The sequence below is a fragment of the Somniosus microcephalus genome, chromosome 6 (assembly GCF_052327205.1).
Source record: "Somniosus microcephalus isolate GS21.2 chromosome 6, FLI_Smic_1.0, whole genome shotgun sequence".
Taxonomy (NCBI): Eukaryota; Metazoa; Chordata; class Chondrichthyes; order Squaliformes; family Somniosidae; genus Somniosus; species Somniosus microcephalus.
This window is the reverse complement of record NC_140992.1, coordinates 134,386,906-134,403,056: the sequence shown is the minus strand read 5'-3', so window position 1 is coordinate 134,403,056 and position 16,151 is coordinate 134,386,906. Positions and strand designations below refer to the sequence as shown.

Here is a 16,151-nt window from a genome sequence, read left to right as displayed (position 1 = left end):
TGCGGTCTCACCAAGGCCCTGTAAAACTGTAGCAAGACATCCTTGTTCCTGTACTCGAACCCTCTTGCTACGAAGGCCAACATACCATTTGCCGCCTTAACCGCCTGCTGCACCTGCATGCTTACCTTCAGCGACTGGTGCACAAGAACACCCAGGTCTCTCTGCACTTCCCCTTCTCCCAATCTATTGCCATTCAAATAATCTGCCTTCCTGTTTTTGCCACCAAAGTGGATAACCTCACATTTATCCACATTATAGTGCATTTGCCATGTTTCTGCCCAATCACCCAATCTGTCCAAATCGTACTGGAGTTTCACGACATCCTCCTCACAGCTTACCCTCCCACCCAGCTTTGTGTCGTCTGCAAATTTGGAGATATTACATCCAATTCCCTCGTCCAGATCATTAATATATACTGTGAACAGCTGGGGTCCTAGGACCGATCCTTGCGGTACCCCACTAGTCACTGCCTGCCACTCGGAAAACGACCCGTTTATTCCAACTCTTTGCTTTCTGTCCGCCAACCAGTTCTCTATCCAAGTCAATACCTTGCCCCCAATCCCATGTGCCTTAATTTTGCATGCTAATCTCTTATGTGGGACCTTATCGAAAGCCTTCTGAAAGTCCAAATACACCACATCCACTGGTTCTCCCTTATCTATTTTACCAGTTACATCGTCAAAAAATTCCAGTAGATTAGTCAAGCATGATTTACCTTTTGTAAATCCATGTTGACTTTGTCCGATCCAGTCACTGCTTACCAAGTGCTCTGCTATTACATCTTTTATAATAGATTCTAGCATTTTCCCCACTACCGATGTCCGGCTTACCGGTCTATAATTCCCTGCTTTTTCTCGACCACCTTTTTTGAATAGTGGGGTAACATTAGCTACCCTCCAATCCATGGGTACTGTTCCAGAGTCTATCGAGTTCTGGAAGATGACCAGCAATGCATCTACTATTTCCAGGGCCACTTCCTTAAGTACCCTGGGATGTAGATTATCAGGCCCTGGGGATTTATTGGCCTTTAGTCCCATCAATTTTCCTAACACCATTTCCCTACAAATACTGATTTCTTTCAGTTCCACCCTTTCATCAGGCCCTATGTTCCCCGGCATCGCTGGGAGGTTATTTGTGTCCTCCTTTGTGAAGACAGAACCAAAGTATGAATTTAGTTGGTCTGCCATTTCTTTGTTTCCCATTATAAATTCCCCTGATTCTGACTGTAAGGGACCTACGCTTGACTTCACCAATCTTTTTCTCTTCACATATCTATAAAAGCAGTGTGGCTCTGTTGTTTTATTACAGGTTCTGTTTCTATCCCTGTCTTTCAGGCTTCACAAGTTGGGAGAATTTGATCCTAGCCAGGAATGGAAGTGGAGCTGACTGAATTCTCCCTGGAATTTCAATAACCCAATCAACTCTGTATAAATTATTTGGTTCCAAACTTCCAGAGCAGGTACACATCAGTAATACAGAGGTGGCTGCATGTGTATCGAGTGCTGTTTGGTTTAGTATAGTTATTTATAACTTTTGAATATATTTTTTCTGTTTTATCTTCTCCTCCTTCTGGTGCCTTGCCCAACTGACCATTGTTCATTTTGAATCCAGACAGTCAGTGGCAGAAGGTCATTTGACCATTGAGGAGTTCAGAACCGAGTCTTCTCCTGCCCTCAACTGACCTCGTGTCATGTACAGTTTCTAGCATGAGTTGCTGGCTAGTGATCAGATGGATTCCAGCCCGTTTCCCTCCCCTCCAAGCTTAGGGACACTGTGGCCAATTGTAGCATTTCAATTATTGTTTACTCAGCACTGGGGTTTGAACCTGTGTCCTTCTGTTCTGTATTGTTAGTAACACGCAGGTCGGTGAATTTACCCTGATCCATGAGCTCTGATTTATAACTTAAACTAGCTGGGGGAGCCTGGCTTTGCCAGGGCTGTTTTGGGGCGGGCGGTTTAAATCGAGTGCCAGGCTTTGGGGCCCTGTCTGTGTCCCTTTGTGAATCTGGTGCCGGGCAACATTTTAAATCGAGTCCCAGGCTTTAGGGCCCTGTCTGTGTCCCTTTGTGAATGTGCTGCCGGGCAACATTTCTACCTTTTTAATACCTTGAAAGATGAAAGTGAAAGTACTTATAAAACGTTTTTGGTAAATCTTGTTATTTTTAAAAGAGAAACTAACTTTTTCAAAGCTGGATAAGGAGAGTAGTTTGAGCTGCAAGCAGTGAAAGAATGGCTGGCAGATCCCTGAGATGAAAACGATTAGTCCCGCCCACACACACACTTAATACCTTGAAAGATGAAAGTGAAAGTACTTATAAAACGTTTTTGGTAAATCTTATGTTATTTTTAAAAGAGATACTAACTTTCAAAGTAGTTTGAGCTGGAAGCTGAAGTCATGGCAGCACTGAAACAATGGCTGCCAGATCCCCGAGATGAAAACGATTAGTCCCGCCCACACACACACCGATTGGCCAACCATCGGGACTGTACTGTAGGATTGGTCAATCGTGACGGCACAGGATTGGTCGAACCTTGACGTCAGTCAATCAATGCTAGCAGATAATGAGTTTAATTTTGAAGGTTTTTTGCATAAGGCGCGAACAATTTTCGTCCGACCGAAAAGTAAATACGCTTACCAGCGTCCCGGAAGCGTAAGCTTTCTTCGGAGGTAACGCGCGCGTAGGTACGCTCTGTAACTTTCGAGCGCATAGCCGGACAGACGCACACGTGAGGACAGACAGACAGACAGAAGGACAGACAGACAGAAGTACCGATTTATATATATAGATAGTGTAACTATAGCCTATAACAGTTATAAACACTTTGTACTGGAAACTTCCCCTCAACAGAAATTCCCCTTTCATCTATGCATCAAAAGGGCAAAAGGTGTGAACTGCTCGAATTCTCCATGGTAGTGGTGCTGTTTTTTCAGATGACACATTAAATTTAGGCCCCATGTGCCAGTTTAGGTGGCCGTAACAGATCCTAGGACACTTTGAAGAGCGGGGGCTTTTCCCAGAGTCTTGGACAGCATTCCTCCCTCAACCAACACCAAAAACAGACTAACTGGTCTTTAATCTCATTTCCTGTTTCTTGGATCATTCTGTGCTTAAATTGGCTGCTGTGTATTCCTACGAAACAGTAATGACAGCACTTGAAAAGTAAGTCATTGGCTGTTAAATGCTTGCGAAATGCAAATCAATCTTTTATGTTAACAAGTATCCAAAAAAAACATCAGAATAGAAACACTTCAGAACTGGATTGGACATTGCTCCTCCGGCTTAGTGCGTGATGGCATTCCTGGTGCCTAGAAGATTCCACGTTCGATTTCACAATCTATGTTGAGTCAGCTCAGCGGCAGGGGGGACTACAATGAAGAGGAGAAAAATCACTATGGGTTCCATCTTCATAGCCAGTTGCCCTTGCTGGAAAATGCATGTTTGGATGTTGCGTAAGAAAAAGATTGGGTTCTGCTGTGATGCTTTCCATGGCTGAATAGCCAGCTGACACTCACCGTCTAGGTGCACATCTGAAGTGTGGCCACTTGGGTGTTGCGCTGGAGGGCTGCCTGTACATAGATACATAGAAGATAGGAGCAGGAGTAGGCCATTCGGCCCTTCGAGCCTGCTCCGCCATTCAATGCGATCATGGCTGATCATCCAAATTCAGTACCCGGTCCCTGCCTTCTCCCCATATCCCTTGATCCCTTTAGCCTTAAGAAATATATCCAACTCTTTCTTGAATATACTTAATGAACTGGCCTCCACTGCCCTCTGTGGCAGAGAATTCCACAGGTTCACCACTCTCTGGGTGAAGAAATTCCTCCTCATTTCAGTCCTAAATGGCTTACCCCTTATCCTTAGACTATGACCCCTGGTTCTGGACTCCCCGGCCATCAGAAACATCCTTCCTGCATCTAGTCTGTCCAGGCCTGACAGAATTTTATAGGTTTCGATGAGCTCCCCTCTCAATCTTCTAAACTCCAGTGAGTATAAGCCAAATCGACACAATCTCTCCTCATACGTCATTCCTGCCATCCCAGGTATCATCCTGGTGAATCTTCGCTGCACTCCTTCCATGGCAAGAACATCCTTCCTCAGGTAAGGCGACCAAAACTGCACACAATACACAAGGTGTGGTCTCACCAAGGCCCTGTACAACTGCAGCAAGACATCCTTGTTCTTGTACTCAAACCCTCTTGCTACAAAGGCCAACATACCATTTGCCTTCTTAACCGCCTGCTGCACCTGCATGCTTACCTTCAGCGACTGGTGTACAAGAACACCCAGGTCTCTTTGCACTTCCCCTTCTTCCAATCTATTACCATTCAAATAATCTGCCTTCCTGTTTTTGCCACCAAAGTGGATAACCTCACATTTATCCACATTATAGTGCATTTGCCATGTTTCTGCCCAATCACCCAACCTGTCCAAATCGTGCTGGAGTTTCACGACATCCTCCTCACAGCATACCCTCCCCCCCCCCCCCCCAGCTTTGTGTCATCTGCAAATTTAGAGATATTACATCCAATTCCCTGGTCCAGATCATTAATATATATTGTGAACAGCTGGGGTCCTAGGACCGATCCTTGCGGTACCCCACTAGTCACTGCCTGCCACTCGGAAAACGACCCGTTTATTCCAACTCTTTGCTTTCTGTCCGCCAACCAGTTCTCTATCCAAGTCAATACCTTGCCCCCAATCCCATGTGCCTTAATTTTGCACGCTAATCTCTTATGCGGGACCTTATCGAAAGCCTTCTGAAAGTCCAAATACACCACATCCACTGGTTCTCCCTTATCTATTTTACCAGTTACATGCTCAAAAAATTCCAGTAGATTAGTCAAGCATGATTTACCTTTTGTAAACCCATGTTGACTTTGTCCGATCAGTCACTGCTTTCCAAGTGCTCTGCTATTACATCTTTTATAATGGACTCTAGCATTTTCCCCACTACCGATGTCAAGCTTACCCATCTATAATTCCCCGCCTTTTCTCTACCACCTTTTTTGAATAGTAGGGTAACATTAGCTACCCGCCAATCCATGGGTACCGTTCCAGAGTCTATCGAGTTCTGGAAGATGACCAGCAATGCTTCTGCTATTTCTAGGGCCACTTCCTTAAGTACCCTCGGATGTAGATTATCAGGCCCTGGGGATTTATCGGCCTTCAGTCCCATCAATTTTCCTAACACCATTTCCCTACAAATACTGATTTCTTTCAGTTCCACCCTTTCATCAGACCCTATGTTCCCCGGCATGTCTGGGAGGTTATTTGTGTCCTCCTTTGTGAAGACAGAACCAAAATATGTATTTAGTTGGTCTGCCATTTCTTTGTTCCCCATTATCAATTCCCCCGATTCTGACTGCAAGGGACCTACGCTTGACTTCACCAATCTTTTTCTCTTCACATATCTATAAAAGCTTTTACAGTCAGTTTTTATCTGACTATATCTAGGGTTGCCAACCTGGAATGGAAGATTGATCTCCCGAGAACTGCTACCTGGGACAAGCATCGGACACTTTACTCCTTCATGCCTGTAGATGTCTCATACAAGAGCTGCTGGTGTGAAAGCTGAACCCTTCCCGGTTCCTTCCACCCTGGCTTCACATGTCTGCCCTAGGCTCCCTGCCATTCAAAAAATAGCCTGGAATTTCCTGCTAGCTGGACCCGCTGCCGTAACATGGCCAGAAGTGTAGTACAGTTGGCATCTCCAACAAGAGAGAGTCTAACCACCACCCCTTGACCATCGCCGAATCCCCCACCATCAGTATCCTGGGGGTCATCATTAACCAGAAACTTAACTGGACCAGCCACATAAATACTGTGATTACAAGAACAGGTCAGAGGCTGGCTATTCTGCGATGAGTGACTCACCTCCTGACTCCACAAAGCTTTTCCACCATCTACAAGGCAGAAGTCCGGAGTGTGAAGGGATACTCTCCACTTACCTGGATGAGTGCAGCTCCAACAACACTCAAGAAACTCAACACCATCCAGGACAAAGCAGCCCGCTTGATTGACACCCCATCCACCACCTCAAGCACCATCCTGACTTGGAAATATATCCCCGATCCTTCATTGTTTTTTGTTGCCTAGGCCCTAAGCTCTGGAATTCCCTGCCTTAACCTCTCCGCCTCGCTACCTCTCTGTCCTCCTTTAAGACGCTCCTTAAAACCTACCTCTTTGACCAAGCTTTTGGTCACCAGTCCTTGTGTGACTGTCATTTTTTTTGTCTTAAAATAGTCCTGTACAGCGCCTTGGGACATTTTAGTACGTTAAAGGCGCTATATAAATACAAGTTGTTGATGTCGCTGGGTCAAAATCCTGGAACTCCCTCCCTAACTGCACTGTGGGAGTACCTTCACCACACGGACTGCAGCGGTTCAAGAAGGCGGCTCACCACCACCTTCTCGAGGGCAATTAGGGATGGGCAATAAATACTGGCCTTGCCAGCGACACCCACATCCCAGGAATGAATTAAAAAAAAAAAAAGGCCAGCTAGCCATGAGCAAATTCCTGTTCAGAACTGTTCAAAAGTGCAGCCTGTAAGTTCTCCAACTGCTAAGTGAAATGACTAGGAAAAATCTGTCCTCTACATAAGTAAGGTCTGCCATTTGTGGATTGGACCTGCTCATTCTTCTTTCTAAATGAACAGTCTAGGGTACCAAGCAGATTTCTTCGTTAAACCGTTGCCTTCTCCTCAACTCTTTTCCCCCCCCCCCCCCCACCCTGCCAAATTTGAAAAACGATCAAGTTTGATTTACACAACATATTTACACTATATTTACATTTGGCAACAGCATTAGAAAAGTTGAGTGTATAAGGTCAAATTAATTGAGTTACAGGTCTCTGGATATAGAGTTGCCAACCCTCCTGGATTGTATGGGAGTTTCTCAGATTGGAAGATAAGTCTCCTGGGCACTGGTGCTAGCAACCCAGGAGAAAAGTAGAGCTTCGCACCAGTCACTTCCTTCCCCGCTACTCCAACCTGTGCTGGACTCCGAATCAGGGGAGATGTGAACCCAAACCTGGATCGACCCACTCTGGATCGGGGGAGATGTGAACCCAAACCCAGATCGACCCACTTTGGATCGGGAGGAGCTCAGTTGTGTGACTGTTGAGCACTGGGCTCTTGGTGCTTTCTATTTGGATGCCAACGGATGTTTTATAACGGTCACTCCCTGAGAACTGTATGAAAGTCTGCTATTGGAGTCCTGTGTAACAAACCAACAACTGCTCTTCCTGTACCTGCTTTCACTTTTTTTCTTGTGTTTTGTGTGCTTAAGATGGAGGACCATGGAACTTCTAGGGACCTTGCACCATCTCCTGTCAGATAATGCAGGAAAAATTCACCACCCTCAAAGATTAGCTACATCAAGTCTACAGCACAGAAACAGGCCACTCGGCCCAACTGGTCTATGCCGGAGTTTACGCTCAACACGAGCCTCCTCCCACCCCTCTTCATCTCATCAGCATATTCTTCTATTCCTTTCTCCCTCGTGCTTATCTAGCTTCCCCTTAAATGCATCTATGCTGTTTGCCTCAACTACACCATGTGGTAGCGAGTTCCACATTCTCATCACTCTGAGTAAAGAAGTTTCTCCTGAATTCATTATTGGATTTATTAGTTAATGTCTTGCATTTATGGCCTCTAGTTTTGGACTCCCCACAAGTGGAAACATCTCTACGTCTACCGTATCAGGTCACCCCTCAGACTTCTCTTTTCTAGAGTAAAGAGCCCCAGCTTATAACCTCTCAGTTCTGGTATCATCCTTGTGAATCTTTTTTGCACCTTCTCCAGTGCCTCTATATCCTTTTTATAATATGGAGACCAGAATTGTGCGCAGTACTCCGTGTGGTGTAACCAAGGTTCAATACAAGTTTAACATGACTTCCCTGCTTTTCAATTCTATCCCTCTAGAAATGAACCCCAGTGCTTGGTTTGCTATTTTTATGGTCTTCCTAACCTGCATCGCTACTTGTAGTGATTTGTGTATTTGTACCCTGAGATCCCTTTGTTCCTCTACCCCACTGAGACTCTTAGCTCTACAGTTGTCTTTAAATGAGATCACTTATTAGTAAAGGATGGCAGTGTTTTGTAGAATGAATGTCTGCAAGAATAGAGATCGTTCCTGACTGAAATTTAGGCACTGATCTCTTTCAGCTGCGTGTCCACGCAACGCTCTGCAGCTCCCGCGCAGCCAGCTCACCGGCTTTTAAATAGGAAAAACCGCACATGGGGCCGCACCCCCCCCAAAAAAAGGGAACATTGGTCAGTGTTGTATCCGTGTGTTAATGGAGACACGGAATGCAGGAGTTGGTTTCACAGGTGTTTACTGAACAAAGTCTGGAGGTGAACTAACAGATACAAGACACTATACAGGCTTATATAGCCCGAGTGGCCATTACCGGCATTACAGTACACAGGGGGCTCTTAAAGGCACATACACCACAATTCCTCCCCTTTTAGACAACCAGTACATAACATTTTAAGTAATCATTAATTAACATGTTACAAGAACAATAATCTACACATTTGCTGCAGTTAATCAATTATAAGTCAGTCTCTCTGGAGGCTTCCTGACTCGGTCCGGATAACGCCTCGGTGGTGCAGTAGTTTCTGGTGGTGTAGTAGGTTCTTTTGGCAAGGTCGATTCGGCTTGAATGCCAGTGTCGGGTTCATCTGGTTCCAGTATCACCGGATCGGAGGTAGATACTATGGGTATCTCTGCTTCATCATTAGGCGTATAGAGTTGTGGTGTAGGTTGTCCCTTTTCGGATGACTCTATGATCTGGTCAGCATGGCGCTTTATTATGCTTTCTCCAATGTCCACGGTATACATCAGCGGTCCTAGTCGTGTGCAAATAGTTCCAGGCTGCCATTTCTCGGTACGGTAGTCCCGGGCCAAAACTTGTTGACCTATCTGGAAGGTTCTAGTTGGCCTTTCATTCATGCCTTGAAATTGCCGGTTCTCCACGTCCCTTCTGATGTTTGGCTTGATCAAATCCAGCCGGCATCTTAGGCTTCTATTGAAGAACATCATGGCGGGAGTTTGGTTTGTAACCGCATGTGTTGCATTCCTGTATGCAAACAAGAAGTTATCTACCTTATGCTGTAGATTTATGTCTTCATTACCCATGGCCTTTATGGCCTTCTTGAAGGTCTGGACAAACCTTTCAGCCAATCCATTGGTGGCGGGATGGTATGGGGCGGACGTGTAGTGCTTAACCCCATTGTTTTTTAAGAACTTCCTGAATTCTTCGGACACAAATTGCGGTCCATTATCAGAACAGATCTGTTCAGGCAGCCCATTCCTGGCAAATATGGTCCTTAATACTGTGATGGTTTTTTCCGTGGTGGTGGAGGACATCTTTATTACCTCCGGCCACTTGGAGTGTGCATCAACCGCGATTAAGAACATTGAGTCCATAAATGGACCAGCAAAGTCGATGTGTACCCTTTGCCATGGAGATGAGGGCCACTCCCATGGATGTAGAGGGGCTTGTGGTGGGGCGTTTTGGACCTTCTGGCATCCTAGGCAGCTCTTGGTCATTTCTTCGATGTCTCCATCGATACCTGGCCACCACACAAACGCTCTGGCTAGGTTCTTCATTTTCACTCCACCCAGATGCCCCTCGTGAAGCTCCTTTAGCACTTTATCCTGGAGTTTGGGTGGAATCACCACTCTGGATCCACACATCAAGGTTCCTCGGCACACTGACAGCTGTTCTCTTCTTTGCGAGAATGCTGGCAACAGTGGTTCGCCATGTGCTGGCCATCCCTTCACCGTTAAATCGTAGACTCGAGAGAGAGAGAGAGAGAGAGAGAGAGAGTCGGGTCATTTCTCGTTTCCTTTTCAATGGCAGAATTTGTTACTGGTAGACATTTCACTATGGTTGAGTGGAACATCTCCACTAGGTCCACTGTAGGTGCCTCTTCTACCGTTGGCAACGGTAGGCGCGATAAACCGTCAGCATTCCCATGCTGTTTTGATCCTTTGTATTGTATGTCATATTGGTGTGCCCCTAGGAAAAGGGACCACCTCTGTAGCCTTTGCGCTGTCATAATGGGAACACCCTTTTTAGGGTTGAATATGGAGACGAGGGGTTGATGGTCAGTCAACAAGGTAAATTTTTGTCCGTGTAGGTAATGGTTGAATTTCTTCACTCCCCATACCAGGCTGAGTGCTTCCCTGTCGATCTGGGCATAGTTACGCTCAGCTGAGTTCAATGAGTGTGACGCAAAAGCTATCGGCCGCTCCGAGCCATCAGGGAATCTATGCGATAATACCGCTCCTACGCCGTAAGGGGATGCATCGCACGCCAGTCTGATTGGCAGTGATGGGTTGTAATGAGCCAAAACTTCCTTGGACGTGATCAAGCCTTTGCATTTATGGAAGGGACGTTTACAGTCTTTGCTCCATTTCCAAATTACTCCCGTTTGTAGCAGTTCATTAAGAGGGTGCAGAACCGTCGACAAGTTCGGTAAAAATTTATGATAGTAATTTATCAATCCCAGGAATGACCTTAATTGTGAGACATTTTCAGGTGCTGGGGCTTTTATGACCGCTTCAATTTTTTCAGGTGACTTATGCAACCCTTCCTCGTTAATTATGTGGCCACAATATGATATTTGTTTCTGGAAAAATTCGCACTTGGGGCGATTTGCTCGTAGGCCCCGTTCTCTCAGCCTAGTGAGCACCTGCTCCAAATTGGCAAGGTGCTCGTTGTCGTTTTCTCCTGTTACAAGGATGTCGTCTAGGTAGCATTGAGTCCCCGGAATCCCTTGGAGGACTTGCTCCATAGCTCTTTGCCAGATAGCTGGAGCTGATGCTCCTCCGAAAACCAGTTGATTGTACTGGTACAGGCCTTTGTGTGTATTTATCGTGAGATACTTTTTAGAGGCCTCTTCAACCGCCATCTGTAGATATGCCTGTGCCAAGTCAATTTTGGTGAAACGTTACCCTCTGGATAGTGAGGCGAAAATATCTTCTATCCTCGGAAGAGGATACTGTACCGTGTGAAGGACCGGGTTTACAGTCACCTTGAAGTCCCCAGAGATGCGAATTTTTCTCTGTTCTTCAGATTTATCATTATTCAACGTTTTCTTCATGACTGGGATGATGGGTGTTGCCCACTCGCTCCAATCTATCTTGGATAATACGCCTGCCTTTTCCAAATTCTCCAGCTCTGCCTCGACTGTTGGACGAATTGCGTATGGCACCGGCCTTGCCTTAAAAAACTTGGGAATTGCCGCATCTTCCACTTTTATTGAGGCGGTGACGCCTTTCAAGGTTCCTAGTTCCTTTTGAAACACTTCCTTGGCGTTGGCCAAGATGTCTTTTAATCGTTCAGGTATGACGTCGTCATCATTTTTTTTCTTACTGGTCACCGTCAGTGCCTGAATGGAGTGCCAGTCTAAACGTATCTTCCTGATCCATTCACGTCCCAACAGCGGTGGACCACCATCTTGCAGAACATATAAATACAACTTCTGTATTTCCTTGCCGTTGTATACAACAGGCACCCTTATTTTCCCTTGGGGTATACTTTCTGCCCCGTATATGTTTTCAAGATAATGGATGTGTCTTTCAAAGGTATATGCGGAAATAGCCACTCGTAATCCCGTCGACTTATGACGGTCAGAGCTGATCCTGTACCTAGCTCCATTTTAACTGGGGACCCCGCTATCGTGAGGGTAACCCAAATGGCCTGGTAATCATCTTTGGCAATTACATTATGTAATTTGTGACAGCTTAGTCTCTTGTTTCCGGAGTCGCTATCGCTCTTCTGGTCTTCGGAGCTACTGTCCGTCATCATTTGTACCTTTCTGTACTTTTCCTTATTGATTTTTTTCCTGTCCGTGGATTTTTTGTTTCCAGATCGGCATACACGTGCAATGTGTCCAATCTTTCCGCATTGCCTGTATGCTTTGTCCTTGAACCAGCAGTCCCTCTGGTCATGGGTGGATCTGCCGCAGCGATAACATCTCTCGAAACCCCGTGTCATTTCATGGGTGCCGAAGTCCTGTGGCTTTTGCTGTATCTCTGCAGCTCCTCTTGCGGCTGCTTCGTATGATACAGCCACACTGAAAGCCTTGTCCAGTGTCAAATCTTTCTCAGAAGGTAGCCTTTTCTGTGTTACTTCACTTAGGAGACCGCAGACAAAGTTGTCTCGAAGAGAATCTGCCAGTCCTACCCCGAATTGGCAGTGCTTTGACAGCTTCCTTAATTCGGTGAGGTAATCAGCGTTACTTTCATTCTTGATTCCTGATTCCTCTTGAAGAATTTGAATCGTTCCGCTATCAGCAGCGGTGTTGGGTTTAAGTGCTCCTGTAGGGTATCAACAATCTCCTTAAAATTCTTGTCCTTCGGTTTGGCTGGAATGATTAAGTTTCGTAACAGCCCGTATGTCCTTGCGCCCATTAGATTTAGAAGTACTGATGCCTTTTTATCATCCTCTATTTCATTTGCTGTGCAATATACCTCCACTCTTTCCACATATGTGGTCCAATCCTCTATATCGCTATCGAAAGCATTAATATTGCCAGCCTTAGGCATCCTGAAAAAAAATGGCGCCTCCCGCGCTTTCCTTCCCCGCAGAAAAAAAATGGCGTTTCCTGCGCTTTCCCGCCGCTGCCGCTGCTGACAACGCTGTTCTCTGCGATTTTTATTTACATAGGTATTTTCAATAGGTGGAGACTTGTTCCCACCGGACTCTCTGGGACTTTTCCCTCCCTCTGCTTGGTCCGAACGCCGACCTGCTTTGCAGCGCCGGCCGTCTCCCGAGTGCTCCCCCCCTCTGTCTCTGTTTGCCTCCGCCTTCGCTGCTCGGCCCCGCTGCAGAGCCAGCCGATGGAGCCCCAGCCCGCCGCCCAGGAAGGATTATTGCAGTACCTGCCACCAGCTCGGCTAGCTGGTGAAACCACAGTTTTTTTTTTTCTTTCTTGTTTTTCTTCGACTTTCGTCTGAGGAATCGATCTCCTTGAGGTGCTGCCGAATTGCAGGTAAGTCCGTTTCCAATTCGTCACCACTGTTGTATCCGTGTGTTAATGGAGACACGGAATGCAGGAGTTGGTTTCACAGGTGTTTACTGAACAAAGTCTGGAGGTGAACTAACAGATACAAGACACTATACAGGCTTATATAGCCCGAGTGGCCATTACCGGCATTACAGTACACAGGGGGCTCTTAAAGGCACATACACCAGAGTCAGGACCCTTGGAGAGGTAATGCTCGTGTCCTCGACCTGGCTGGCTTGAAATGCAGCTGGCAGGGGTGAAAGTACGATTCTTGACCCACTGTGCCAGCCTGTCGCAGCTGTGTCTTGTCTGTAAGAACTTTCTGTGCCGTTGATGACTTTGCTCTGGTTTTGAGAAATGGGGGAGGTGGCAAAGATGTACATAGTGATTTCTAGCTATAGAAAAATAATGTTCAACAGATCTTATTGAAGGGGTGCTGCAGTTTGGTGAAGTGTGTAACTAAAAATTCTGCCAGGTTTGTAAGTTGAAAGGCAGAGTAACGTGATTAATAATGTGCTGCCATGGCCACGTGACTGACCTGCTATGAATTTTAATTTAATTCACAACAGCATAAAATTTACCTAGCACTCCTGCCGCAGTAGATACAGTTTTTGAAGCAAGAACATACGCTGGCCAACACAATCGGCTCCAATCAGAGTATGCAAAGCAGGCTGATTCTAGCCCAGAGGCCTGGAGGGAGTGGTGTTGAAACTTGCAGGTGATACCAAAATGGAGTTGTTCTTAATTCCGTAAGATCAAAGGGATCTGGTAAGATGGAGTAATGGGCTAAAAAGTGGCAGATGGAATTCAATGTCGGTGTGAGGTGATGCATTTTGATTTAAAAAAATAGGAGCAGTAATTATACTGTAAATGGAAGTAGGCTTGGTGCTGAAGAGGGATTTGGGGGACAAGTTCACAGGACATAAAAGCTGCACCTCAGGTTGATAAGGCTGTAAAAAAAAAACACTAATGCAATTCTAGGTTTTATCTTGCGCTGTAGCATATAAAAGCCAAGAGGTAATGATGAGCCTTTATAAATCGTAAGACCTCAGTTAGAGTAGTGTGTGCAGTATTGGGTGCCACACTATGTGAAGGATATTCAGGCTTTAGTGGGTACAACTAGGGTTGCCATCTCCCCCCTGCCTGCCCCCGGATTGTCTTGAGTCTCCAGGAATGGAAGATTAATCTAGACACAAGGGGTATGGGGAGAGAGCGGGAATATGGTATTGAGATAGAGAATCAGCCATGATATTGAATGGCAGAGCAGGCTCGAAGGGCCGAATGACCTACTCCTGCTCCTTTTTTTCTGTGTTTCTTTCAGGCAGGGGGCCCGCCACCATCTTCTCAGGGCAATTAGGGATGGGCAATAAATGCCAGCGATGCCCACGTCCCAAGAAAGAAAAGGAAAGGCTTGCATTTTATATAGCGCCTTTCACGGCCACCGGACGTCCCAAAGTGCTTTACAGCCAATGAAGTACTTTTTTGGAGCGTAGTCACTGTTGTAATGTAGAAATGAATGAATGAAGGAGGAATGTAGAAGGAATGAATAAAAATCCCGCTAGCCATACTGTGCTACCATTTTGTTAGCCCTGAGGACTACAGTGTGTGGCGATAGACTGCACCCTGAGAAACTTCCTCATTGGGTAACTAGCCATTGCGTTCTATGCTGATAGGCTACAAATTGGGAAACCCAAACACTGCTGAGAGACTTCACCTGAGGAAACGGTACACGCACTGCCTATGCTGAAAGACTGCAAACTGGGAAGCTTCAGGCCTCACAGTCTGTGCTGCAAGACCTTTCATCGGCAAGCTGTTGCAGTCGCAGACTGTGCTCCCAATTTAAGCCGATTTCCTGAGCACTACAGTGTGAGATAATCGGCTGTTTATTGAGAAATCCCAAGGAGCACAGTGAAAAGTGACTTCTCATTGGAACAATTCTAGACATCTTTATTGAGTTTGTTAACCTCTCGCTGGAAGTCCTATGTATCAGCATGTGTTGACAGACCCCGCTTTGAAAACCTGAGATGAGGTATCAGCAAAAAAAAAACTTGCATTTGCATAGTACATTGCATCTCTTCCAATCATCTCAGTGCTTCACTTACAATCAATTACTTTGCAGTGCAGTGACTGTTACTTAGGCAAATGCTGCAGCCATTGTGCCCACAACAAGATGGTGGGGGTTGGTTGGTGATGCTGGTTGAGAGGAATGAGGCATAAGCTGAGCACGTTAAACTAGGCTAAGCTGTTAACTGGTAAACCTGCAGAAAAACAGTGGGTTGTATTCAAAGTATTTAGTACAACACAATACCAATGCATCAATAGATTTTTGTTGTGTAAAGGTATCAAGGGATATGGAGCTAAGGCAGGTAAATGGAGCTGAGGTACAGATCACCCATGACCTAATTGAATGGCAAAGCAGGCTCGAGGGGCTGAATGGCCTCCTCCTGTTCCTATGTTCAGTGTTGGCCAGGACACTGGGAAGGAAATCCCTGTTTGAATTGTGCAATGAGATTGTTCACACCCCTCTGAAGTACAGGAACAGGCAAAGGATTTCAGTTTAACACCTTATTCAAAGGGTGACAATTCTGACAATGCAACACCCCTTCAGTACTGCACATGAGTATCAGCTTATTTTATGTGGTGAAGTCCTTAGACCATAGAAACATAGAAGATAGGAGCAGGAGTAGGCCATTCGGCCCTTCAAGCCTGCTCCGCCATTCAACGAGATCATGGCTGATCATCCAAACCCTAGCACCCGGTCCCTACACCGACAGCCATCCCACCCAAGCCCTATCCCCGTAACCCCACGTATTTAATCCCCCCCTAACACTAAGGGTCAGTTTTTTTTTTATCATGGCCAATCAACCTAACCCGCACATCTTTGGACTGTGGGAGGAAACCAGAGCACCCGGAGGAAACCCACGCAAACACGGGGAGAATGTGCAAACTCCACACAGACAGTCACCCGAGGCCGGATTTGAACCCGGGTCCCTGGCGCTGTGAGGCAACAGTGCTAACCACTATGCCACCGTGCTGCCCCATAACCTTCTGACTCAGAAGTGAGTGTGCTACCAAGCTGACATCCAAAAAGACTCCTTACCATCACATTCTATGTAGAAGACTATTTG

General features: G+C 46.0%; 1 protein-coding gene across 3 annotated transcripts in view; it reads left to right on the top strand.

Moving 5' to 3' along the window:
• LOC147116085 (AMMECR1-like protein) overlaps positions 1 to 16,151 on the top strand; it is an 85,128-nt gene that overhangs the window by 9,992 nt on the left and 58,985 nt on the right. Inside the window, exon 2 of one of the 3 annotated variants that reach the window (XM_085990797.1) lies at positions 1,335 to 1,459. The exons of the other annotated variants lie outside the window; for them this stretch is intronic. The gene's annotated coding sequence lies outside the window, so the exon portion shown is untranslated. The remainder of the gene's footprint in view (positions 1 to 1,334; positions 1,460 to 16,151) is intronic. 3 annotated transcript variants of the gene reach the window in all.